Source organism: Hippoglossus stenolepis, chromosome 22 (genome assembly GCF_022539355.2).
Source record: "Hippoglossus stenolepis isolate QCI-W04-F060 chromosome 22, HSTE1.2, whole genome shotgun sequence".
Lineage (NCBI taxonomy): Eukaryota > Metazoa > Chordata > Actinopteri > Pleuronectiformes > Pleuronectidae > Hippoglossus > Hippoglossus stenolepis.
Genome location: NC_061504.1, coordinates 10,973,700 through 11,000,472, shown reverse-complemented (window position 1 = coordinate 11,000,472; position 26,773 = coordinate 10,973,700). Strand labels below are relative to the sequence as shown.

The window sequence follows — 26,773 nt, the reverse complement described above, 5'->3', positions numbered from 1 at the left end:
TGAAAATGTTCACGTCATGGATATAGATAATTAAAATACTGTAAAAACCAATCCAGCAGAACCGTGAGCAGTCAGATCATCAGGCAGGTTTGAAACGTCTACCACAGTTTTGCAGAATGAATTTTACCTTGTGAATTTTCTGTTATTGTGCATGCCTGGTTTTCCTGCTGCTACTTAAGGTTTAGATAATTACATTGAAACTGTTGCCAGCTTTAAAAGCTTTCTGATTGTCTGAGTATTTGTTGCTCTAAAGGACCATTTCGCCCCAATTCTGTTACACTTGTCAGTTCATGCGTATGTGGCCATTTTAAAACAACCAGTGCATGATCTCTGTCTGTGGCGCAGGCTGATGGTCACTCCTCTGATTCTATTGCCTCACTTTGATTAAGAAAGTAGATTAATTGATGATTGAATAATCAGCCCTTATCTTAACCAGGAGAAATATCCAAAGCTCATATAAAGCAAATATAAGACAAGAGTTGCTATAAATTCTATTGTATTTATAGATACTGTAGTTTCCTGAGCTAGAAAAACCAACCTTCACTCACTCTCACTCCTCACCTACACACATACACACACACACACACACCACACACACACACACACACACACACACACACACACACACACACACACACACACACACACACACACACACACACACACACACACACACACTATAGTGCTGTTGTAGCCACAGTAATGCTCCAGCCAGCAAAGTGTGACTCAACAGAAATCTATTCTTCTCCATTGTTTCTTCTGTCTCTATCCTCCTTTCCCCATCACTGGATACAGACAAACACACACACACACACACACACACACACACACACACACACACACACACACACACACACACACACACACACACACAGACCCCGCCAGCTCTCCTTCAGCCTTGCCCACCCTCTGTGGGCGCCGTGCCTGGAGAGAGGCAGCATGAACTGGGCAAGAAGCCCCAGACTGAGCCCTGCAGTCTCACCAGCACCATGAAAGCCCAGAGAGAGAGAGAAATATTAAAAGAGGGACGGAGAGAAAAGCAGGAGATGGGGCGTGGGTGGAAAAGAGGGGGGGAAGGGGAACGGTTAAAAAGACAGTGAAGGGAGGGAAGATGAGAGGAGGTGAGGGATTGAGTGGAGAGAGGATGAAGAGATAAGAGGATGCGAGAGCAAGGGAGACATGAAACCAAGGAGAGGATGAGAGAGGTAGGAGACAAAAGAAGATTAGAGAGATAGATCAATAGATAGAGAGATACAGAGAGAAGAAGAAGACGAAGAAAGACACAGAGGGGGAGAGAAGGAGAAAGTGTGAGGCCAAGAGAGAAAAAGAGAGAGCAGAGCAGACAGCCAGCTCTCCCAGGAGAGAGAGAGGTCAGAGCAACGGACACATCTCTGGAGAGACCGTGTGTGTGTGTGTGTGTGTGTGTGTGTGTGTGTGTGTGTGTGTGTGTGTGTGTGTGTGTGTGTGTGTGTGTGTGTGTGTGTGTGTGTGTGTGTGTGTGTGTGTGTGTGTGTGTGTGTGTGTGTGTGTGAGGGATGGGAGGGAGGAGGAGGAGAGAGGAATGCAGAGGAGGAAGAGGAGGAGAGCAGTGGAGCGCAGAGAGAAAGAGGAGGTCTTGTATACGATACACAGTGAAATGTGACCTTGGCAATCTATATCTGTGCGTGTGCATTTGTTTTCTTCTGTGCTTCATTTGAATGCTGCTGTTATTCTATATGTTTTTCTCCGAGACAACAAACCCCATCTAAGAAAAACCAAACCAACAGTGTGACAGTTCGTCTCTCAACACTTTCTGACTTTTCTGTCTGTGGCACAAACCAACCAGCTCATAAATCTTAAAACACATCCACAAACATACAGTTTGACTGGAAAGAAGAAAAAATTCAATTCTTGAAACCGCTGACCACTGTAAATTTGAGCAAATGTTAATCCAACAGGACTCAGATCAACTGTATGTCAGTGTTACATTGTGCTAGATTCATCTGTGACTACACAAGCAATAAGTTTGTAGGATCAGCTGTTTTTATATGATTTGGATACCAGTTTGTAAAAGACACAAAGAACAACATTCAAGAGAAGTTTTATCCAGAAAGTATCTGTTTCACTGTCTGTACAATGCTGAGGGCACTGTGGGTTATACTAGGACGTGTCTCTGTGTGTGTGTGTGTGTGTGTGTGTGTGTGTGTGTGTGTGTGTGTGTGTGTGTGTGTGTGTGTGTGTGTGTGTGTGTGTGTGTGTGTGTGTGTGTGTGTGTGTGTGTGTGTGTGTGTGTGTGCAAGGGCAGTGCAGGTCATAGAGTGCCGTGTGTGTGTCAATAACGGTATCTGGAGGCCACAGGATTACGTGACCTTGCATGCTACATGTGCTGTTGTCTATACACACACACACATACACACACACACACACACACACGCACTCACACACACGCACGCACTACGCACGCACGCACGCACGCACGCACGCACGCACGCACGCACGCACGCACGCCCGCACGCACGCACACACACACACACACAGACGCGTAAACAAACACAAAGCCCCATGAAATCTCCTAAGGGTCTTTATGTGGCTCTTGCGTTGGTCATGGAGAGTTAGAATAAGGAAGAGGTGTAAGAGGAGAGAGAGAAGAGAGGAGGACGAGAGGAGATGTTTATCTGTGAGAAAACAACCACGGGAACGAGAGAAGAGCAGAGTCTGAAAAATAAGAGATGGAGGGGAAGATGGAGACACTTTAGTCTCCTTCACAATACATTTATATGCTGATCATTTATTTTCAAATACAACGTGGAGGAATTAGAATCGGTGGAGCTGTACGATTGAATTATTGAAATCATTGGAAGCTTTTCTCCAATAGTGTGACATCATTATCCTTCACACATGTCACTGAGAGGAGGTTGAAGCTGGATGATCCGATTCCAGACGTAACGTTTTGGGAATAAGCTACTGAAGCATTTGGTTAAAGTTAGTAAGTTAGTGTTTTTATACCAAGACCTCACTGTTTCTGTGATCTTACCCAAGTGGTCTGAGTTGCCTTGAATAATAATGTAGCTGCTGTACATAGAGGACCTTCTCCAGCATAAACACTGAGCTTGTCAGGACCAGAAGACCTCATGGGGACCAAAGCCTGGTCCTAATGAGGTGTGTGCGCTTGTGTGTGCGTGTGTCTGTGTGTGTGTGTGTGTGTGTGTCTGTGGTATGGGAACAGGTGGAGATGTCTCTGTTATCTTTTCTTAAATCTACGTTCATCTTCCTTCTCAATCAATTCTGCGTTTCCTTAAATTAAACATTTTTGTTTTTTACGATGGGTGTGTGTGTGTGTGTGTGTGTGTGTGTGTGTGTGTGTGTGTGTGTGTGTGTGTGTGTGTGTGTGTGTGTGTGTGTGTGTTTGATGTCTCCGAGTCTTGATTCTTCTCTGTATTTGTGTGTCTGTGCTTGTGTTTGAGCTTGTATATGTGTGGGCTCACATTGCTACCCCCTGTGTGTGTGTGTGTGTGTGTGTGTGTGTGTGTGTGTGTGTGTGTGTGTGTGTGTGTGTGTCTGTGTCTGTGTGTGTGTGTGTGTGTGTGTGTGTGTGTGTGTGTGTGTGCGCACGCACCACGAGCCCCAGTGAGATCCAGCGAGCATGACGGAGAATGACAGGTTGATTTATGGCGAGGCTATAAGTAGAATGACTACTGCTGGAGAGAGAGAGAGGGAGAACGGGTGAGGGACAAAAACACGACAGAGAGGGGAGGAAAAAGAGAGATGGTGGGGCGAGAAAGAGGGAGAGATGAGGATGATGAGAGGGAAGGGGAGGCAGAGGAGGAGAGAGCGGAGTGACAGAGCTAAAGAGGCAGAAAGAGAGGGGAGAAGAAAAGAAAGAGAGAGGGTCAGAGAGGGACTGGTCGGGAAAGGTGGGAGTGGGATCAAGTTTCTTATTTGCATTGTGCTAAGAAAGGCAGAAAGAGGAAGAGGAAATATGACCAGTCAGATAATGGTGTGAAAGTAAAGATGGAGGAAAAAGAGGAACAGTTTAGTCCTTGTTCCTGTGATGATGAACAGCACCGTGTCGGGGAGCATCCAAAGTAACATCATCTCCACTATGACTTTTTTTTAGCTGCAAACGAAAAATGAAGACACAATATTGAGTAGCATGTTGGGAAACACAACACCTGTGTGTAGCTGTTTGACTTTCACATATTAAGAAGTCAGTAGGAGATTGTCAGACGCGTTCTCAACTACAGGAAAATGTCCGAAACGTTCAAGTAAAGGCTGGTACATGTGAGCAAACAAATAAAACCAACATTAAATCAAGGGAATATAAATAAACTTACTTACACAGCACATCGTGACTGCCGCCAGCCCTTATCGTCAAAGTTCTACGTCTTCTACGAGTGTGACACCTCTTTTTATTTGTGATCTTTTTTTATTTTTCAGTTTTGCATTTGTCACATGTTTGAAATGTCATTGACACAACATCTGGATTTTCTGGATATCTTACCAGGGGGGTGGCAGGAAACGTTGCAGAAGATGTTGTAGGAAAATAACTCGGACACACAAGCAGCTTATAATAATATAAGTGAGATGAGTCTGAACTTCAGCCGCACAGAATGACTTCTAAAAAACAACAACTTGAGAACTTCTACATACAGTGGGGTCCAAAAGTCAACAGGGTCTATTGTGAACATATTATCATATGAAGAGACAGTTACCGTTGTCTCAGTTACGACTTAATTGCTTGACCAGACAATGAACCAGTGATATAACCTTAGATTTGATTGGTCAATTAAGTGGAATGCTTTATTTTTGAAATGTCAAAGATAAGAGAGCGGCTGTTTCCAGCATTTTTGTGTTTTCAGAGACGAGCTTTTAATTTAAAACAGCAGAGTATTTTACCAATGGGCTAATTCAATCGTGTGTCTGACATTTAAGTTGTTGTTGTCATGAGATTTGTCCAACTTAAAGGTAAATAACAGTCTGAAACACACAAACACACACACACACACACACTCTCTCTCTCTCTCTCTCTTGACCTGTGCATCAAAGCTCTCGTAGTTGCCAGGTTGTCATGGGACCATTTGTTCTGGCAGGTTTTTGTATGTGTGTGTGTGTGTGTGTGTGTGTGTGTGTGTGTGTGTGTGTGTGTGTGTGTGTGTGTGTGTGTGTGTGTGTGTGTGTGTGTGTGTGTGTGTTCCTGTGTGTTTCTAAGACACCAGTGCAACCAGCATTTTCTATTTTTCCCCACTTATTTTCATTCCTTTGCTCTTTTCATCTCTCCGTCTTGTCTTTTCATTTCTGTTTTGCATAGGAAACGGTTCTCGTCCAGTTCTCTGCCCTCAGGTAAAAAAGAGAGGGAACGTCAAAGAAATCATGAAAAGCAATAACGAGTGTTTTCAGAGAGAGAGAGAGAGAGAGAGAGAGAGAGAGAGAGAGAGAGAGGCAGAGAGAGAGAGGGGGAGAACAGAGGAGGAGGAGGGAGTGTGAGAAATATGAGTGAGAGAGGTAGATGAAGACAGAGGGAGAGGGAGAGAGAGGGAGCACAGTCTTTGATCTCTCTCCTGGGGAGCTGGTCCTGGCATGTAGCCAGAAAACACACACACACACACACACACACACACACACACACACACACACACACACACACACACACACACACTGGGTCTAGCTGGCCTGCTCCAGGGCTTTGTTGATTATTTCTGCTGGGAGGATCAAAGACGTCAAACATCCCCCCCACCCCTCCATCGTCCATCCATCCATCCTTCAGCTTTCTGTCCGTCCACCAGTCCATCTGTCCACTCATTCATTGTCGTCTGTCCGTTCATTCTTCCATTAGATAGATAGAAAGATGTATTTCCAATGCTGGCAATTAAAAAGTCTTTACAGTAACCACCTCTGAACATGAGAGATTTGACGTGAGCACCCTGCAGACTGACGCTGGCCTACTGCAGTTTCCAGTTGTCAGGGTGGCCGAGCGGTCTAAGGCGCCAGACTCAAGGCTTCACTCCTTCCTGAGCAAAGGGAATTCTGGTCTCTGAATAGAGGCGTGGGTTCAAATCCCACTCCTGACAGATGTTTTGTTGCAGGCTTTGTTCATGTACTATTGAATGTAGGGAGCTAGTTGAGTTTACATGTGTATTATCCTTTAGGCCTGAGTGAACCTTATAGCTAACAGAACCAGGAATGCATCTCTGAGAAGTCACTCTCTTAAAAAGAGGCTAAAACGTAAGCAACTATCTGCTAATTCCAGAAATCTCTATCTGTGTAAAGTTTATCTCCAGAACTGTTCATCTTATCAGCTTCACACTTGCCACATGTATTGTTAATGGCCCAAAAGAAGAGCAGTGTTGAATCTTACGGGATTTGGACACGTGATAGGTCCTATATTAATAACATTTGAATAAAGAGGCCACCAGCTCTCTATAGCAGCAGCGGCTGAGACTCATGTGGTTTACTGAAAAACTTGATGTTGACTGAACTCTAGTTCTCAGCCTTAGAAACATAAAGAAAAATGTATTTTATCGGAAATCATTTACATTTTTATCGTATTTTGGATGAGCGTTAGACGAAGGGCAGTGGTTTACGGTAAAATCCAAAACAAGACGTTCTCTCATTCAATGACTGTTGAGGTTATGTTATCTGCTCTCATCATTTCTTCCTCCACTAACTGTTGAAATGATTCTGATCTCGTCCTTGTTTTGTCGGTGCTCTCCGTGGTGCTGACCACGTGTTGGGACCTCCTACTATTAGCACAAAATGCGCCCGGCTAGCTCAGTCGGTAGAGCATGAGACTCTTAATCTCAGGGTCGTGGGTTCGAGCCCCACGTTGGGCGTAGCTATTTTAATAATGTGTTTGCAACTGATTGCAACTGATTTACAGATGATGACATTAATGGGGGTTTTACTGCATCTGAAAATCAGCTCTGACAGAGTAGTACTGTAGTATGTGAATTCCAAAGGTCTAACGCCCACTGATCAAACGCCAACAGGTATTGCAGTCTCTTCACGTGCAGTTTTCTGTGGGAGAGAAGAATTATTTTTGACGTGCACTCAACTTTGACATTCACATCAAGGCAAAGAAAGCAAAGGGGGGAAAAACCCCAAAAGCACAACATGAGTTTTAAAAGAAAGGTCACATTATATTTTGCATCATTCATCATTCACTTATCTGTCATGTTTTCTTCATCTGTCTGTTTTGTTCCCCTTTAGAATTATGAATGATCTGTTCTGTCTTCTGACACTAAAGCTATTTGTAATGATATATGAGCTGTTTTCTGTTTTCATGTGATATACGTTACGTGACAGTAGCCCGGTCGGCTCAGGGTTCTGGGTTTGAACCCCATCTTCACAAATTTGTCTTCTCTGATGAGCTAGAATTTGATCATTTTTTTAATTTTTAAAAACTTCACATATAATTACTTTGGATTTTTTTCTTTCAGTTATGGTGAAATTTTGTGTAGTAGAGTTGTGATGAAAAAACATAGAAAACTTGAAACAAAGGAGAAAGCTCAAATAAAGGCTGTGTTAATGTTGTGTTAATGTCTAACTCGACTAAGCAGAGTACTAAAACTAGATCTGTGTGGAGGCAGAGTTTAATGACTAACTGGTCTCAGTGAGCTGTTGAGTCAGAAGAGCACGTTGGTTCAGTTGAACAGATAATGAGCTGAGCAAAGGTTGAACACAGAGCAAAGAAATATGTTGTAAAAGTTTATCACGTAGTCAGAGTGTGTCCTGTTGTGTTACGAATCTCTTACTTTGTGAGTTTTCTCTGCTTTTTTAAATGTTTTAAATAGTCTAACAGGAAGGAATCAATCAATCAATCAATAGGGGACAGGGTTTTTCAGGTCTTGGATAGGATTTATCAAGAGTGTTGTCCATTTAATCCTGTTTATCCCGTGTGTGTGTGTGTGTGTGTGTGTGTGTGTGTTTGTGTGTTTGCGTGCGCGTGCGCGTGCGTGTGTGTGAGTATACGTGTGTGTGACTGATGTCAACAGCTGCCATCAGCAAGGTCAGGGCCCTGTGTGTGTGTGTGGGACAGTGTGGAGACACAGTTACATCTTCAGCTGCTGTTGGAGTTGTAAAAGAGACATTATCACCCACTCAGTACCTTCTTTCTTTCTTTCTATCTTTCTTTCGTACAAACGTCTCATCTCTGTCTTTTCAATTTGTTCCCGTTCCCCTTGAAAAGAACCATGTTGCTGAAAACGCCCTCTTTCCTTCTTTTCCTCTGCATCTGCAGTAATCACAGTCGTCAGTGGCTGAATCAGCTGCTTATGAATTCTCTCTCTCCGTCTCTGTTGAGCCATGGAGCCTCAGGGTCTAACCTCCAGCTGAACTCCCATACCCGTGTGTGTATATGTGTGTGTGTGTGTGTGTGTGTGTGTGTGTGTGTGTGTGTGTGTGTGTGTGTGTGTGTGTGTGTGTGTGTGTGTGTGTGTGTGTGTGTGTGTGTGTGTGTGTGTGTGTGTGTGTGTGTGTGGACTCTCACCCTTGGCCTTTAGTGCATACCTGTCTTAACTTATAGCTTAACTCACACTTAACACTTCTTAACTCTATCTATCTATCTATCTATCTATCTATCTATCTATCATCTATCGATCTATCCTTCTTTCTTACTTTCTTTCTTTTATTTTCCCTCTTTTATGTTTCCCCTCTTTATTCTTAGGCCTCTGTAAGGCCGGATGTAAGGGTCATTAAAGGAGCTGTGTGTGTGTGTGTGTGTGTGTGTGTGTGTGTGTGTGTGTGTGTGTGTGTGTGTGTGTGTGTGTGTGTGTGTGTGTGTGTGTGAGAGAGAGAGAGAGCACTGGTCCTTCCTCCCCTGTCTAAAAAGGAAATACCAAATTACTGAGGGCCTCTCTCTCTCTCTCTCTCTTTCTCTCTCTCTCTCTCTCTCTCACCCTTATTGGTAGTTTTGTCTAAAAAAAGGAAAGATGTGAATTCTTATGTTACGCATATAATTTACTACAGTTAGTACACATAACTATAACTGCGACATTTTGTGTTGACATCAATCGCATATGTACAGATATAAGATAACTTAAGTCACAAACTAAAGGAAAAAACAACATTAAGTGAGTGATTGTTGCAATAGTAAGATAAAACAATATATATGAAGTTGTGGGATTAATTATTATTTTATGACAATAGTAGTTTGTCTTAAATTTAAATTAAATCCTGAATGAAACAGTAAATTTGTCATATTTGAGCACAATCTGGTGAACAGCAACGTCCACATCAGACGTCGCCAAAATTTAACCTAAATGATTAAAGAAAAAAATTGAAGAAAGAAAAAATAAAGTGTTTAAAGACCTGAGGGAGGCTGCTAGAGAGAAGGCAGGCAAGGACAGCAAGCAGAGTTGTGTGTGTGTGTGTGTGTGTGTGTGTGTGTGTGTGTGTGTGTGTGTGTGTGTGTGTGTGTGTGTGTGTGTGTGTGCTGGAGGTGTGCCAGGGAGCCTGCTAGCCAGCCAGGCTGAGCTGGAGGGCCCCTGCTGGGGGTGGGGGGTTCAGGCGAGCCCCCTGCTGCCGCTGGCCTACTGGAGCATGCTGGGAAAGAGCGAGGGAGGAGGGAGAGGGCAAAAGGAGGAGGAGGAGGGGCGATTTGGAGGGAGAGAGGTGGAGACAGACAGACGGATAGCCATGGGCGAGAGAGGAGGAGGAGATGATGTTGATGCAGAGGGAGAGGTAGAGAAGGTAAACCCAGAGCTGGAATGTGAGAGGAATGCAGGGAATGGAGGAGTTCTCCTCTGGCGAGGAGGAGGGAAAAAAGAGAGGAAGAAAGAGGAGGTGGAGAAGTTGGGAGGGTGGGGGATCCAAGACCTGAGGCGCTGCGAAACACTCCTCTAATTTATTCCCTCCCTCCTCCCCCCTTCACTTTCGCTCCTTCTCTGTCGACACTCTAAGGATCCAGATGTCTTAAGTGACTTTTTCAACACGATCAGACAAACTTATCATTCTGCAGTTTGCCACAATCTTTAAATCTAAATCTGTCTATATAGATTGTATTTAAATCTAGTAGCACAGATCTTGAATAGAAAAAGGTTCAAGTCAGTGTCTGACAAGTGCAAGTTGAAAAATAAAGACTTTACAGAGGGGTTTGTTTTGGCAATTTTCTGTGTAAAACCAGCATCTTTAAAGCTGCTTCCAGAAATGCACTGAACTCCTGACATTCTCCGGAGAGGCCAGAGTAAGTCAAAACGCAAATGTCTGAGTGCCTCTGGAAAACAGCAGGAGCGAGTGGGTCCGTTAATGACGTTTCTAACACGCAAGACACAGACACACAAGGTCCAGACCCAATTCTCTGCACATTCTCCAGAGTTCATGCCTGAAAACGGCTGGAGTAAGCTGTAGTGTTGACAGGAGCAAGCTGTCTGCCTGTTTTTGTGCGTGGGTGTGTGTGTGTGTGTGTGTGTTTGTGCGTGTGTGTGTGTGTGTGTGTGCACATTGTGATATTCTCTTCCATGCTGTGTTCACTTAGAAGGCCGACTCTTTAAATATGAATAACATCATCATGGCGAGACAGGAGTGTGTGTGTGTGCATGTGTGTTTCCTGTATGGGTGGTCGACCCAAGGTTGAGAGACCTGTGTGTGTGTGTGTGTGTGTGTGTGTGTGTGTGTGTGTGTGTGTGTGTGTGTGTGTGTGTGTGTGTGTGTGTGTGTGTGTGTGTGTGTGTGTGTGTGTGTGTGTGTTGCTGCCCCACATAGCTTTCCAGTGATATTTCCTCATCTACCTTCAACCTCCGATCGGTGCGTGTGCAGCTCATCATTAACGATCTTGTTTCTACCCACTCTCCTTTCCTTGTTTGCTCAGACTTCATTCTCTTCCTCTTTTGTTTGCCTCACAGTTCAACCACTTGATTGACACCACAGCTCATGTGAAATGATATTTCCAAAGCAGTGATTCTACAGATTTTACAGTGCAAACAAGCTGATGACACGTATTTCATTTTGTTACAGTCAGTGTTACTGAAATCGAGAACTTGTTTTCAACAGACACCCAGCAAACACCATGTGGCATCCAAGAAACAACAAATATAAAGTCAGGCACCCAACAATAATCTGACAGAAAGAATTAATACAAACAAACAAAGAAACCGTCAGATAATGAAGTTTAGAAATCTCAAGGGAATTAAACCAACGAGATAATTGTTTGTTGTTCAATCTAAAAGATGCATAGTGCCTGAATCCAGTTAGTGCACACATGTCTAAAATTAGGGCTTTAGTTACTGTAGATTTACTGGAGGGGAAGAAAGCTTTTGAGGTAGTTTGGAAGCTTTGACAGTCTTATTGATAAAACTTTTTCCACAATCTGTGTTTGATGACACAGAAAACAATCATTAGTATACTTGCTTTTTGAAATAAAACACAAAACTGGGCTCATGCTTCAGTGATGATGGGGCAGCATGACAGTAGAGAAAGTCTCTGTAGTCAAGTATAAAAGTTAACTGGACAATTCAGTGGCATAAAATAGAGTGTCATCTGCGTAAAAGCTGACATTATAGAATTAGATTAGATGATAGCTTGGAGGAAAATGTCTATTTCTATGTTATGTGTTTTTTTCCTAATCTTGGGCTTGGAATTCATCATTAAATACTATACTGAATACTATGTATGTTGATAAGTCTTTACACCCACAAATGATTCAAATGAAACAATGTGAGAAGTAAATATTATTTTCCTCAGTACTTATGAACATGCTCCCTGTGGCAGAGGGTCTCAAGTGGACATGGCTTCATATTTAGATTTGTGAAATCGTCGTTCCCACTTTGGACTTCTTATGACGTCGGCAAATTGCTGCACACATTGACGAATATGATCTCTTATCATGATCACTGACTGAAGGTTGTAGTTTACCCACCTTTTTTATCCCCTAATTCATTCCTGTTGGGACATATGTCATTTATACAAGATGTGCTGCCATTAATTAGGTTCATATTTACTACTGAATCGAGGATTTGGATAAACCGAAAGCATGTAATCTCCAGTTTTAAGATTTTTTCCTTGTCTGTCCGCATGGTTTTACATGTAGTAAAACAGACTACAAGCCATAAACCACAATCCAGTGTGCACTACCTTATCAATCTTTATGGTTATTGGAGCATGTGAATGTTTTCTGAGCCTTTTTCTTTTTAGTTCCTCTTCATATCTGTGTTTTCTTCCTTTGTCTTCCTCTCCTGTTCGTTCCTGTTCGCTTATTGGCATCACTGTGGAGCAAACAGCAGGAAATCTCTGTTTCTTCCTCCACCTCGCTCTCTGGGGGATTGCTGAGACTTTCTCCTATTTGTCCTGTTTTATCTGTGTATGTAGCCACTTGTGTGTTATATGTGGGTTTCTGCACGTGTGTGTGTTGCGTGTGCAGTACGGGCAAAAACAAAAGGCCCACGTACCCCCACCTCAGTGAATCCAATCAGCGTCTCTCTCATCCTGACATGAATCCTTTTAGGAGAACAGGAGGAAAAGAAGAATGCAGGGAGGGGGAGAACAGGGGAAGATGGAGTAGCGGAGGGAGATGGAGCTGAAAGAAAGAAGAGAGGTAAACAGCAGGAGGGAAATATGTAATAATAAGTGATGGTAGCAGAGGAGGAGACCGTCCTCTTGTAAGCCCATGGGCTTTCTGTGTGGCAGCTCAGCCAACAACATCCCATGGTTATGTTCCTTAGCAGGTGAACTGTAGCGGCCAGGTGACGTTCAAGGAGCAACAAAGACGTCAAAACACAGGACTCTCACACTTTTTGTTTTCTGTAACAGCCATCATTCTTTCCTCTAATCTTTAGGCAACATCCATGCTTCTACGTTTCCATTAGCAAACAGCGTTTTTCACAAGCGATTTGGCCTCTTATCAGTTTTAATCCCCCTTCACACTAACGGCTGTGAGTGTGTCAGTCCTGGTTTACAAACATCTTCGTTTCTGTCCGTCCAGACTATATAGTAGTACTACTAATAGTAGTGTGGATGCCAGGCGTGTGCGTAGCCGAGTTCATGCGTTTTCATATGAATAGGAAGCCATAGGGATATAGCTGAAGGAAGTTACCCCCACCATAGTCTTTTCCTGTGCCTTACTAAGTAGTATTGGAGCCTAAACCTAACCAAACTGTTACCATTATTGTAACCATGGCAACAAAGGTCCAGTACGTCTGTTACCGTAGTGTCAGTATTTCAGGGGACGCTCCTGGGGGTCGTATGGGGACAAACGACCTGTATGGTCGTTCGGGTTGAAGGACTTGTAACGGAGGGAGGAGGAGGAGGAGGAGGAGAGGTGAGGAGTGTCAAATGTGACTTTACACATGTATGGGAGGAGAAGAGGGGAGGGAGGGGAGGGGAGGGGGTTGCAGACCTAGATGACAGGACAGTGTTACCACAGAAATCAATAGGCCTGTCTACACCGTTGTCGTTTTGGCGAGGGGGGGGGGGTTAAGCTTTAATTAAAATCCTGTGTCAGCGCCGTAGTAACACAACACTGGATGTTCAGTAGATGTATTAACAGATTTATATAATGTTTCTCTTTTCTCTCTTTCAGTTCAGTTCAGGTTAAGGAGAGGGAGGAAAGAAAGGAGTGACTGAAAGAGGGAATATTCAAAACACACAATATATATATATGGCATAAGATTTATAACAGTGGTAAGTGAGATTTTTATTTATGACCTAGCTTGTGAGATTTCATTATTTGCACCGATTTTAATGTTTTACAGGGAGATCATTCAACATCTGGTGTTTCTTATTGTCACAGTTCAGCACTCAAAAAATAAAACCAAATCAAAATGCAAGTAAAGTTCCCGAGTTCCTACAAAGGTCCTTGGGTCATCGGGAAAGTTTCTGTCAAAGGTAAAAATCAAATGTCAAAGGTCGCCTTGGTGATTGTGTCGTAGTTTCCTCTGACCCACATTTACCTGTTTCTATTGACCCATTGTCTGCATGGACGTCTGCCTCCCATCTGTAAAACAGCCCTTTGACAAAACAAAGTTAGTTCTGCTCCACCTGCTCAGTCTCCTAACTTTGCGTTTTGGCACCGGATCTGTATTCATTTGTTCCGACTCGCTTGTTCCAGCCTGAGTTCTTCTACCCCTCACCCTTGTCTATGTTTCAGTTTTTTGCAGTTAGGAAATTAAATATGGATAGATTTCCTTCAGTGAGACACTGCTACTGATGTAACCACGAAACCACAGACACAAAACATGAAATGTAAAACACACACAGCGCCAAAGAGCGTGAAGACGGAGGAAAGGGACCTCTGCTGCTTTAAGGCTCTGTTCAGACCTGGTGTTCCCGTGCGTCTGCACTGATCTGACCACATGTGGACAGTTCAAACCTGGCATTACAATCTGTTTCCACATACGTGTCCAATGACCACTTGTAATCGGATCTCACTTCCTCGCTCAGTATACAACTACGTCATTTCTGTTCACAATGACCACATTAGCTTGTTTTTATTCAGTCCAACTACACTAATGTCCATGGGTGCGTTCATACCTGGAGCTGATCATGGGATCGGATCACTCAGGACAGATTTTAATTCCAGATCTGAACAGGGTCAGAGATGAAGTCTATACACACTCTTTGGTCACGTAGTGGGTGTGTATTTTTTATATTTTTTATATGTGTCTGACAGGCAGGAAGGAAAGAGGGGGAGTCAGAGCGAAAGAGAGACTGAGAAATGGAAGGCCTTTCCTTCTCTTTCTTCTCTTACTTCTCTTTCTACACACACACACACACTTTTTTGTCTCTCATTTAGCTCCTTGACTTCAGAGGGGATAACATTGACTTAAATTCCCTTCCTTGCTCTATCCTTAAACATAACTACTACTTGCTTAAATCCAACCCTCATCCTCATTTAATCTAAAACCAAATGTAGCCTAAACCTAACCTTAAAACCTTTCTCACATTCCATCACCTTTAAAATCCAGTCATTTACTTTATGAGGACAAGACCCTCAAGTTAGGTCCCTTCGACATGAGCAATATCTTGACCACACACACACATACACACACATACAAAGGCATGCTGACACTTAAACTAAGTGCACTCACACACACCCTATTCCCTTACTGCCTTACTCCCTCCTCTTACCACCCACACAGAAATGAGGACACATACAGGCCACAAAACACACACACACACACACACACACACACACACACACACAGGACCCGCCCCCCATCACCAAACACACAGGCACACACACGAGGTACTTTCAGCACTTTCTTCTTTACTATACTCAGCAAGATCAGATGTCAACCCAACTGACACAACACACACACAGAGGCTGTATTTTTCTTTTCACCACGCTCTGTTTCCTCCTCCCTCTTATAGAGTATATGCATTTTTTAAAACCCTCCTACACACACACACACACACAGACACACACATAGTCAGGGTGCATACCCAGGGTAACCTCCACACACAGGAGTCATGAGAGGAAAGAGATGTAGACACAGATGTTTTTGAGGGGAGCTGCAGAGAGGAGATGGGGGAGAGAGGACGGGAGTGAAGGTGAAAAACAGGGCTGGAGAGGTATGAAAAGAAAACACAAGACAGAGAGGAGTAAGGAAAACACAAACAAATGGATACAGACATGGTAGGGCTAACCTTTAGCTACACATGTAAGCAAAGAGCATCTAATAGAGCATGCATACAAGACATAAACAGACTACACACACACACACAGACACACACACATACACAGGGTGAGTGAAACATGAATAAATGATTTTCATGCACTGACAAAACCACCACAAGCCAAGACGCTCTCCCTCTCTCACACAAACACACACACACACACACACTCAAATGTGCGCTTCCATGTTGGCAGCAAATACACACACAACATACAGCACACACGCATGCATGTACAATTAAATGACATGCATATCTTCATGCAGGAAGCATGCAATGACATGGACATGGACATGCATGCAGGAACATAAACTTTAACTGACATGAGAGAGGTATTGACATCACACACACACACACACACACACACACACACACACACACACACACACACACACACACACACACTCACACACACACACACAAGCGAGTCTATTGTCACATGCACAATACATGGAAATGGAAAACATAGACACTGTATATACATAGACAGTGTACTGTAAATACATACATGTCTGCATACAGACTACATACATAGCCTATATACATTCTGGTTTTGTTATAATTAAAATCAAGTTGAATTTTAAAGGATATTTTCTGATTTATCACAATTTTGGTCTTTGTTAGGAGGAATGAAAGGCAAATCATGAAAGTACTACCCTGTACTGACCCACTGTGCTTGCCGTAGTTCTGCAGCACTCATTTCTAATACCTCTAGATAAAGTGGTTTAGATCATCTGGTTAACGTTGTTGTGTTTGTTCACAAATGACTGCTTGTTTGTGTTTATAGCTCCGTCTGACTTATTTTGAACATGTATACCATGTCCCCACATCTCAGCATTTACATTTTATCAGCACACGCCCAGAAATTGTTGTCAAAATGAAGCTTAAGTGCCTTGCTCAAGGGCACAGTGACAGTCGCTGGCGAGGGAAAGGAGAGTGGTTTTCATTCATTCGCCAGCAGCCATCCAGTGAAAACCGCACAACATTCACCTTTAGGCAACCACTGCTCCTGATATATATTTAAGTGCAAGCCGCCCTCAGCTACACACACACACACACATACACACATACAGGGCAGCACGGCCACACACCATGTGTACGAGCCAGATTTGGCTCCGTCCTCGTGTCTGCCATACGGTTGATTCCTCCCCGCTGCGCACACCCTGCAGGCCAAACACACAGCGCTCTGTGTGTGTGGGTTTGTGTGTTAGAGGGGGAAAGAGAGTATGAAAAAGAAAGAAGGAAAGATATCCAACGGAGAAGGAAAGAGGGAGAAGACAAATGTATATTTTATTAGGAAGATGTCTTTTAGAGGAAAAAATGTCATGTTTCCACTTATTAAACTGTAAAATTTACTTTCACTTGTGAGGAAAATTCAACCGTGTGCTAAACGAGCTTAAGACTGCTGCAAATGGATTTGTCATAAAGTGAGTTTTCATTGATTCTGATCTTGAGAAAGGTTTAGCAAAGTGAATGTTGTGTCAGGAAGTAAAACCTCCGAAGACTATTCTTGGCTTTTTAATACACATGAGAGGTTTTGCAAGATGCTTTAACTGCAGTCCACACCAAGTTAACACCAAGCTTAATTTGAAGTTGCATCTTTTACTCTGCATTCTAGACTTTTAGTAGGACTATAACCTACAACCTCAAAAAGCACTATTGACTTGGGTCTGCTCACAACATTGTCCAGCACTGTGCAGCAGAACCATTCATTTTCAATGCCTGTATATCCAGTCCTGCAATACAGATGTTGTCACTAACTTGTACTTATGTTGTAAATTGTATGATGGTTGATCAATGGACACAGGATTAATGGAAATTCTGTTCATCTAGGTTAGGTGGTCGAATTTAAAATCTGCAATCAAATGCAATAAAATAAAATATGTCAAAAAGTACGCTTACAGCCTCTTTTTGTGACGATTGTAGTTTTAAACTCTTCCTCATGAGCAGAGAAAGACAAACACTTGACAAAATATTTGACAAATCTCAGGTAAATCAGTATTGTGTTATAGCTCCTAACCATGCAGACACAATGGATGAGGATTCTATCGATATGTATTGAACCTTTGTTATATTGCTATAGATGAAAATTCAATTACGATAATTATTCTTTTATGGCCCAGGCCTTTCAAAGAGAACAGCTGAAGTGTTGGATCAACTGTATTGAGGGACCATGCAGGTGGTGAAACAGGATCAAAGTGAAAACAGCCTGAAAACACTGGTGTAAATACATCTAAACTCTATTTTCAGACTTAAACCTGAATCGTGCTTTTCTGTGTAACTGGATCAGATGTCCTCATCTGCCCATGTCTGCAAGGATTGTGTGAAAGTCGTGAAGAAAAAGCAAACGAAAGCCTGCACAGACCATACATGCTGACAGCACGTGTGAACACATCTGCGTAGGCAGACGCCAAATGCAGTATAAACAGAACCCATGTGTATTTTTGAAAATTTACAGTGTATGCAGATCTTTGTGTAGGCGAAGGACAAGCGAGGCATGTTGAAAAAGCTAGAGAAAGCAAAATCGAGATGCTAAGATACACAAATCTGGAGGAGAGAGAGAGAGAGAGAGAGAGAAAAGGGGGGAGGAGAGATGGAGGGTGGATAGACAGCAGTCTCTGTGAACCTGCATAGACAAGCTCAGTCAGGCTGCTTTGCTGAGAGAGAGGGAGAAAAAGCAAGGATGTTTTGACAGCTCGGAGCCATCACAGCAGCAGAAGGCAGGCTGTGTGCGTGTGTGTGTGTGTCTGCCTCTGTGGGTGCAGGTGTTTGTGTGTCTGTGCACGTACTGTATTTGTGTGTGCGTGTGTGTGTGTGTGCTTGTGTGCATGCACACAAAAGACTAAAGGCAGAGACAGACAGTGACGTTTCCTCTGAATCAGAGACAAAGAGGGAGAAAGGAAGTCTTGCACAGAGCCTGGATGAAGGACATATATAAAAAAAGAGACCATATCTGTGTGTGGTGTATAGAAATGTGGGTATACATATTGATATGTGTCAGGCGCCTGCCGCAGGTCCCATCATGCATCATTCTGGCCATGACAAGTAAAGCCTCCTCGTTAGAGCGCTGTTGATGAGCAGACACTGTGTCCAGATTGTTATTGGCGTTTTCACCTTTTCACGTTATTTCCTCACATTTCTATCATTGTGAACGAAGACAGTCTTTGTAAGCCTCGTCCTGCTTTACCGACACACACCTTCACACAGTCTTCTGGAGCGGCCACAGAGCAGCTCAGGAGCAGTTGGAGGTGAGATGTCTTGCTCAAGGGCACATTAACTTGACTGTATGTTGTTGTTTCCCCCCATCTTTTCATTTGAAGAGGGGGAGTCTGATTCACCTCAGCTGCACTTTCCCACTCAGGCTTGGGACCAGCACTGCTGACCCTCCAGACACAAACCTGCTACTTCTGCCTTCTGCCTTCAGGCCACCGCTGCAGCAGTTGACTGTAATTTGTTTCATGATAAAACTCTTTTGTGACCCAAAATCTTCAGAAGCAGCCACTTCAGAACATCGTGCAACACAAACACGTATGATGACCATGTGGAATGATACAATTAAATAAGTAATAGTTGATTTTTCACCACTTAGGAGCAGTGGTAACAAGGTACAAACAAATCATCATACAGCTATCTTGTTGGTATATATAAGATCTATGTGTTTGTTTCTAGTATTCACTCTTTTTGCTCTGTTTGGGTCTCTACCAACACCTGAGGGAAAGATCTGTCTCTTTAGCCGCTCCCATTGTTGCAAAGTGCTGACAATGACGGTTAGCATAAGTAACGTTAGTAGCATATTACTTAATTTTTTCGGAAAAGTAAACAAAAATGTTTATGCTGCTGTAAAACCAAAACATGAGCTGATAGAAGCTAAAACCTCAGTAGATTTTAGATTAGTAGATTAGAACTATATAGAGTTAGGTGGTTATCCTCTGTGGCTTTGTTCCTGCATGCGACACCTCTTACATATATGACAATATTGATTTACAATAGCTTTAAATTTTGGGTTAGCTGCCCGTAACATATAAAACAATCTTGCACTTACAAATGGTAGTTTGTGGAAAATCAAGCATTTCCCCGAGAAGCAGACTGAGGGATTTATCAGGTTTGTATAAGACATTTAGTTTTCTGCTAACAGTCTTTGTGATTCATCATTCTCATTGTTTCTCAGACAGCCAATGCACAGGAGCAAACGGGCAGAGAGTGTGGGTGTGTGTGTGTGTGTGCATGTGTGTGTCTTTCTGAGGAGATGATTGTGATTGTAAGAGGCCAAATGATGGGAGCATTGTGTGTGCAAGTGTGTGTGCATGCTTGCATGTGTGTTAACAATGTACCTTCATGTCCCCTGTGTCAAAGCCCGGCTAAATAAAGTGAACCATGGTGTGTGTGTGTGTGTGTGTGTGTGTGTGTGTGTGTGTGTGTGTGTGTGTGTGTGTGTGTGTGTGTGTGTGTGTGTGTGTGTGTGTGTGTGTGTGTGTGTGTGTGTGTGTGTGTGTGTGTGTGTGTGTGTGTGTGTGTGTTGTGCCAGGCCAGATCAATATGAACTAATCAATAGGAGAAGACAGCTAGAAGGACCTTGGGGACGGCAGATACACACCAAGCGTACACACTCTCTCACACACACACACACACACACACACACACACACACACACACACACACACACACACACACACACACACACACACACACAGGCACGCACAGCCCCTCTTTGTATTCAATCCTCCGTTTCTCTCTTTATCTTCTTTCACTCCACCTCCCATGTCTCTTTCCCTGAGCCTCTCTCTATTTCTCTATTCGTCTGTTTTTAAAATCTCTTTCTTGCACAAACACATCAATTATCTCACTCTTCTCTTCAAGGCTACAATCATACACCATATGTCACTGCCTAATTTTCTTCCTCCCTCCTTTGTTGCTAATCTCTGCATTTCTCGTCATCATCTTTGTTAGATTGTGATGGCTGGTTGCTTCAGTGACTCAGGGACGTCAGGGAGCTCAGATGAATCTCCTTCGTTGTATAAAAAAAAAAAAATCTGGTCTGACTTTCCGACCACGACTCACACGGCTCAGCATCAGAGCCACCGAACAAACCTGGAGCCGCAGGTTTGTTTCAAGTCCGGTCACATCTGTTGAAGCAGCAGTGGAAAGATGAGGTCTGTGCCACTCACAGTCGGGCAAAGCTGGCGGCTGGCACTCATCTGTGTGCAGCCTGTGGAACATGTTCTGGATTTAATGTATACTACACACTCAATATACTTAAAACACATGTATGGAAGCAAAGGAAGGCCAAAATTAGTTGAATTCTTTTGAAAACAATCACGTTTTTTTTATCACTGGAAACTTATCAGTTAAACAACTTGAATTTAATTGATTTTTAAAGTTGGAATTACTTACTAAACATTCTTTTCAGTTAAAACTTTATTTAAATTTAAACAAATGGTGTTTTTTTATCCAATTCCAATTAGTTATTAATTCTCTTATAATATTCCATAGGCCATTAGGCCATTGGCTGCTTATAATCATATAAAAACATATAATCCCTTTTAAGCAAAACCCAGAAAATCCTGCAATAAAATGACGCTAACTTCAGAATAGTTTGAATCTCAGTGTATAAATCTGTATCTTCCAAACTTCTTACAGATCACATATGAAGCAATAAATAACTGAGTCATGTGTGAATAAAGCTTTTTACCAAATCCTGAATTGGCAGCCTGGTTATCAACATGCACACCAGAGCTCTGGACACTCTGGGGATGAGGCACTTTCAGTTCAATTCACTCAACATGCAAATTGAAACTGTAATTCATTTACAGAGAGATAAGAGTGCTACTCCGTCTCAATCACGCCTTTATAGATTGAATATTAAATAACATTTTGGTGGGAATTTTCTCACGGCTTAAATGTCCAAACTCAAATTGAATACAGGTTGAGGAAAAGTTCAGAGCATTTGGGCCCATTAAATAAATCAATCTATAAATTCCCTAATGCTTCAATCACTTCAGGCTTCCTCTCATTCATCAGTATAAGAGTTTCAGGGATTTAGAACATGTGAAACAATAGTTATATCCGTGTAAAGCTATGTGGAGTATAATTACTCAATCTAAACCCATTTATGTGACCCTGTCATGAAAACGGATCATTAGCATTGATTTGTATCAGCGTTGTTCAACGTTTGACACATTTCACATGTAATTAATGACCAATGTCAGGCATATAGTCAAAACAAAAGATTTTCAATTAGTTCAATAACTTGTTGGGCATTTTCAAACCTCTGCTTTGGTCTACGCCTGATAAGTTTGGCTCTTCGGGGACTCACAAACAAATTGTGATGAATGACGTTGGAATGTTTTTTTTTAAGCTTCATTGCAATTGAATGCCAAACTGGAATGTGTTTTTAATGTTAAATATTTTTGTTTAAGAAAATATAAATGCTGATGATACCACAACAATTGTTGGCGGAAACTGTCTGTGGTTTCCATGGCAGCAGTTGACTGAAATATGAGCTGGTGCTGGAAGATGTGTTGTCAACTCTCGTTGCGTGGACGCACAGACAATTAGGAGGATCTATGGTGCCGTTAACTTTATAATCCATTCAGAAAGTTGAAGCTAGCATGCTAGGCTTGTTTGCTAGCAGTTGCTGGCTCTATGTCAATGGTCCACTTTTGATGATGTCACTGTTAAAGCTAGTATAGACTGTAGAAGATGGATGACGCATCTCCACTTCCTCCCACAATCCAGAAATGAAGCCACATTAAGAGTTGAGTCATTGCAGAAGCGATCGATAATGGAACAGGGGTTGCGAGGTCCCATTGATACATGCGCTTGACCAATCATGAGGAAGTCTCAGCTGTCAATCAAAACAATTCACCCCATTTTATAGGTATAAGTACCCATTTTTTTAAAGCACTTAAATAAAGGTCGGTATGATAAGAATTCCCTAAAATGACAGAAGCCATCGTTCAGAAAAATGTATTAGACTTTTTAGTTTGGTCCATGTCCTATCCACTAACAATGGTGGCGGCTGGGTTTATTACATGAACCGCAGCCTGTCACCAGGTGGCGATAAAGGCACTTTGGCTTCACTTCGTATACAGTGTATGGTTAAAACTCTATGCTAAGCTAATCATGTCCTGTAGCGTCATATTCACTTAGTGCATAGACCTGAGAATGGTTTAAAGCCAGTTTATCTAAAGTTATGATGCTGCATCATCATCACATGATTTTTAATTTCTCTCAAAATGGAAATTATTTGTTCATCATAACAAACCCTTAAAATAACCATTGTAGGGTTTGATTTTTCTGGGTACAGCTTGTCCAACACTGCAGGTTTAGAGAGGAATTCTTTATCACATGCTCTTTCCACCCACTCTTCTTTCCCCCTGTTGCCTTCCAAACAATCCTGACATCTACCCCCCAAAAAAGCCCCTGAAAAAATCATCCTTGTTAACGCGGTGAAGTCTCTCTGTTCCGATGCGCAGTGTTTCCTGTCAAACATGTGATAAAACCCCACTTGACTGTTGCTGCAGTTTCTCTGTCTCCCCTTTCTGCCCATTTCCCCTTTCTGGGAGAAGAGCATGACAAATTTTAAACTGAGTAAAGAGAAAGAGAAAAGTTTCTCTTTATTGATGCTTGAATGACAAGCTGAACTGACAGGAAGGTACAGAGAGCCGGCAGAGGCGCAGGCACCAGCTGAGTGTGTATGCATTATGCACATATACAGTATCAATCACACGTGCGCTGGAAGACAAGCACACAAAACACGCATCGCACCTCCCACGCTACCAAAACACTGCCTCACCTGACAAATTAGGATGCATGCGAGCCTGCCAGTTTTTGACATTGCAACTATCTGTCACGTTTCTGTCAGAGCCTCACATGGTTTCACATGGAGACAAAGAAAAGGCAGAACCAACATGTCACACACACACACACACACACACTCACACACACACACTTCTCTGTCTCTGTCTCTCTCTTTCCACCGTCGAGTGAAGCAGGAATAGGGAGCAGAAGTCAATGTTACACGCTGCATAATTTTCCGTCTCGTGTCGTAATTGCTGAGGCTTTTATAAAACATTCCGCAACAACATCCATGGTTTGATTGTGAATGAAGCATGCTCCTATATCAAATTAAAGATTTAGCATGTTGGCAGTCGGCTGGCTTCTGACATTGATTGAGCAAAACGACCTAGAATGGCTGATGCCAGGTGTATAAAATGTCATCTGGCTCACATACTAATCGCACAAACACTGGAGAAATCATCTTAAAGCATCTCTAGCAGAGCTAATTCTGATACAGTGTAAAATCTTGTGTAGCTATGATTCCAGCATAACACAGAAATGGTTGATATCTGCATTTGTTGCCTAATGAGCAAAGGGCCTAGAGCAGTATATGACCTGATAACAGCATGTGATGAATTAATGAACAGAGAAGCTAATGAGTAGAGGGTTCTCCAGTCTAGATGCTGAAAAATACACCAGCACAAGTACTGAAATAATAACATTTTGATTAGCAATGAATTATTTTAATTGTTTTATACATTATAAAGTGAATATTTGGGTTTTAGATTGGTGTCAGATAAAAAACAAGCTATTGTAGATGTCATTTTGGGCTCTTGTATCATATTAGTCTTGTAGCTGTAAAGATGGTGTGTCTTTGTTTATCCAGATTAAAATATCTCATCAACTATTTGGTGGATTGCCACCAAATTTTCAACGGCTATCCATGTTACCAGGGTTGATGTATGCTAATGATGTGAATTTGTTCAAATACCATCAACTAATTCTAATTTTTTTAATTTTGATTGAATTATCTCAAAAACAACGGGGTGCTTTGCCCTAAAATCTGTTACAAATATTCAGATTTCCCTAAAGATGATTTTAATACTTTTCTGTAGCGCCATCACCAGGTCAAAATTATTAGTAGTGATAGCTACAGATATTCCCATCAGCCGCAACTGTACTGTAATTCAAATGTATTTGTACAGTGCCAAATTACAACATACATTATTTCAATGCACTTTACATTGTAAGGTAAGTTCCCACAATGTTTCCTGTAAATTCGCAAATATTTGCATGCTAAGACACAGACCTACAATGGTGATCATGGTAGACTTCATACCAGCTAAACATTCACATATTCTCCTTGTGAGCATATTAGCATGTTGCTAGCTTCTTATAGTCTCACACTTCAAGCATTGTTGAAATTTCTTCCTCGTGTCGTATGGTTGTATCACTGGAACTATTCGGTACACTGCCCCCCCATGATTTATGGTGGTACTGCTCCATTCGTCAGTTTCGTCCATATCAGTCATTTTTCAGAAAATGTGAATAAATAGAAAATCAAAGTAGCGAATGACTCCGTCTGTATCTTTCTAACGTTGAGCATAAATTAGCCTTAACACCAAGTAGCACAGTGGCAGAGGGAGCTTAATGTTGTGTATATGTTTGTAGAGTTGAAACCACAGCACCATCTCCGGCCAAGATTGTTCTATAGGAGAGAACGAAGTAATTGTAATCCACCAACTTTATTCTTTTTCTTCTCTTAACTGAAAAATCATCAATAGTTATTCACTTGAGTGTTGAATGATGTCAGCGTCCCCCTCCCTTTGCTACAAAGTTAAACTTTTTCAAATGGAAAGAATTACTTTTGACCTTCGTCTAAATTCTTACCTTTGTAGAAAAGCAGCTCATTACTTTCTGAGGAATGTGCAGCAGAGGTGTGTGTGTGTGTGTGTGTGTGTGTGTGTGTGTGTGTGTGTGTGTGTGTGTGTGTGTATGTGGTATCCAACTGAAAATAATTAGCTGGTCTGCTGGGCAGCAAAGTATGAGACAAGCAGTCGCAAGATTTTTGAATAAACACGTGTGTGTGTGTGTGTGTGTGTGTGTGTGTGTGTGTGTGTGTGTATGTGTGTGTGTGTGTGTGTGTGTGTGTGTGTTTGTGTGCGTGCGTGTCCTCTGCCAACCGTGGTAGAAGTTAAGGCAGCATTTTCTATTTTGCAAGAGTTCCGTGTGTGTGTCTTTGTGTGTCTGTGTGTGTCTGTGTGTGCCCAGACGGTATTTTAACATGGGTAGCTGACTTCTAGCAGCCCACAGTTAAACAGTGACTCACGGATTCCTCTCTCTCTCTCTCTCTCTCTCTCTCTCTTTCTCTCTCTCCCCCTCTCCCTCTCTTTTCTCACCAACTCAACCCAACTTTTTCTCATCTCTTTCTCTCTGCGTTCCTCTTTTCTTTCTGCCCCTTCTTTATTTTTTTTTTTTTTTACAACTTTCCCTAATTTTCTCTGCTTCCTCCACTGTCTTACCACCCCCGCTCTCTTTCTCTCCCTGCAGGTTGGGTGCTGACTACAGCAGACTTTAGGACAGAGGCACAGTTTTTCCTCTGCTCCTCCCCTCACTGTTCGCTGACTGCACCAGCCCTAAACCAGTAAGTTACAGTATAAATCATACCATGTTTCTCATCCTAAGTGCAATCAAACTGGTAATATAAAGCTCAGAGTTTAGTCCCACTTACATGAAAGAAAAACAACCTGATCTATCACTTCTATTATTGATTAGATGAGATAAGCAGAAAGGGTGATAAGGTATTTCCAGACATCAACTCCAGAAAAGGAAATTGTGTGGATCAGACGTGTTCACATTCACAACAACAGGAAAATATCCGGAACATTCATTCAAGCGGCGGCATCTGGAAATCAAGTGTTTTTGTTTCTTTCTTCATCTTACATCATGGACATACTCACTTCCTCACATTTTCCAAAAATGTTCCTGCTGTATTGTCACGTGCGCTCGCTCTGACATTTTGCGGACATTTTACTTGGCACGTAAAGTTTCAGAAAAATGTGTGGAGCAACTGACTCGCACAGTTGCGTTCTCACATACAGCCCCTGCGGATAATTTTGGGAAAATGTCCAGACTTCAGTGTATGTCTGACAGCAGCTCCAGAAATTCTTCTGTTATACATGCACACACATACAGTACATACACAGGGATGATTGTATCACCATAAAAAACAACCAAATCAAAAGCAACACCAAATGTTCTTGACTGTAGCTGCTGATAAAAATAAGTTCCCCCCCCCACACACACACACCCACACACACACAGCCCCAAGGGCCCCTGGGACTTCAAAGAGCCGTCTACTGTACCTCAGCGACACCTCGACACCAGGTGCCGCAGAGAGGAGGAGGAAGGT

General features: G+C 42.4%; 1 protein-coding gene and 2 non-coding genes across 4 annotated transcripts in view; all 3 read left to right on the top strand.

Annotated features, from left to right (window-relative positions):
* wnt5b (wingless-type MMTV integration site family, member 5b) overlaps positions 1-26,773 on the top strand; it is a 75,097-nt gene that overhangs the window by 11,981 nt on the left and 36,343 nt on the right. The window contains exon 2 of one of the 2 annotated variants that reach the window (XM_035147563.2): positions 25,912-26,005. The exons of the other annotated variant lie outside the window; for it this stretch is intronic. The gene's annotated coding sequence lies outside the window, so the exon portion shown is untranslated. The remainder of the gene's footprint in view (positions 1-25,911; positions 26,006-26,773) is intronic. 2 annotated transcript variants of the gene reach the window in all.
* On the top strand, positions 5,937-6,047 carry trnal-caa. The gene is made up of 2 exons: positions 5,937-5,974; positions 6,002-6,047. It is a non-coding gene; the product is annotated as a tRNA-Leu (tRNA).
* trnak-cuu lies at positions 6,737-6,809 on the top strand. The gene has a single exon. It is a non-coding gene; the product is annotated as a tRNA-Lys (tRNA).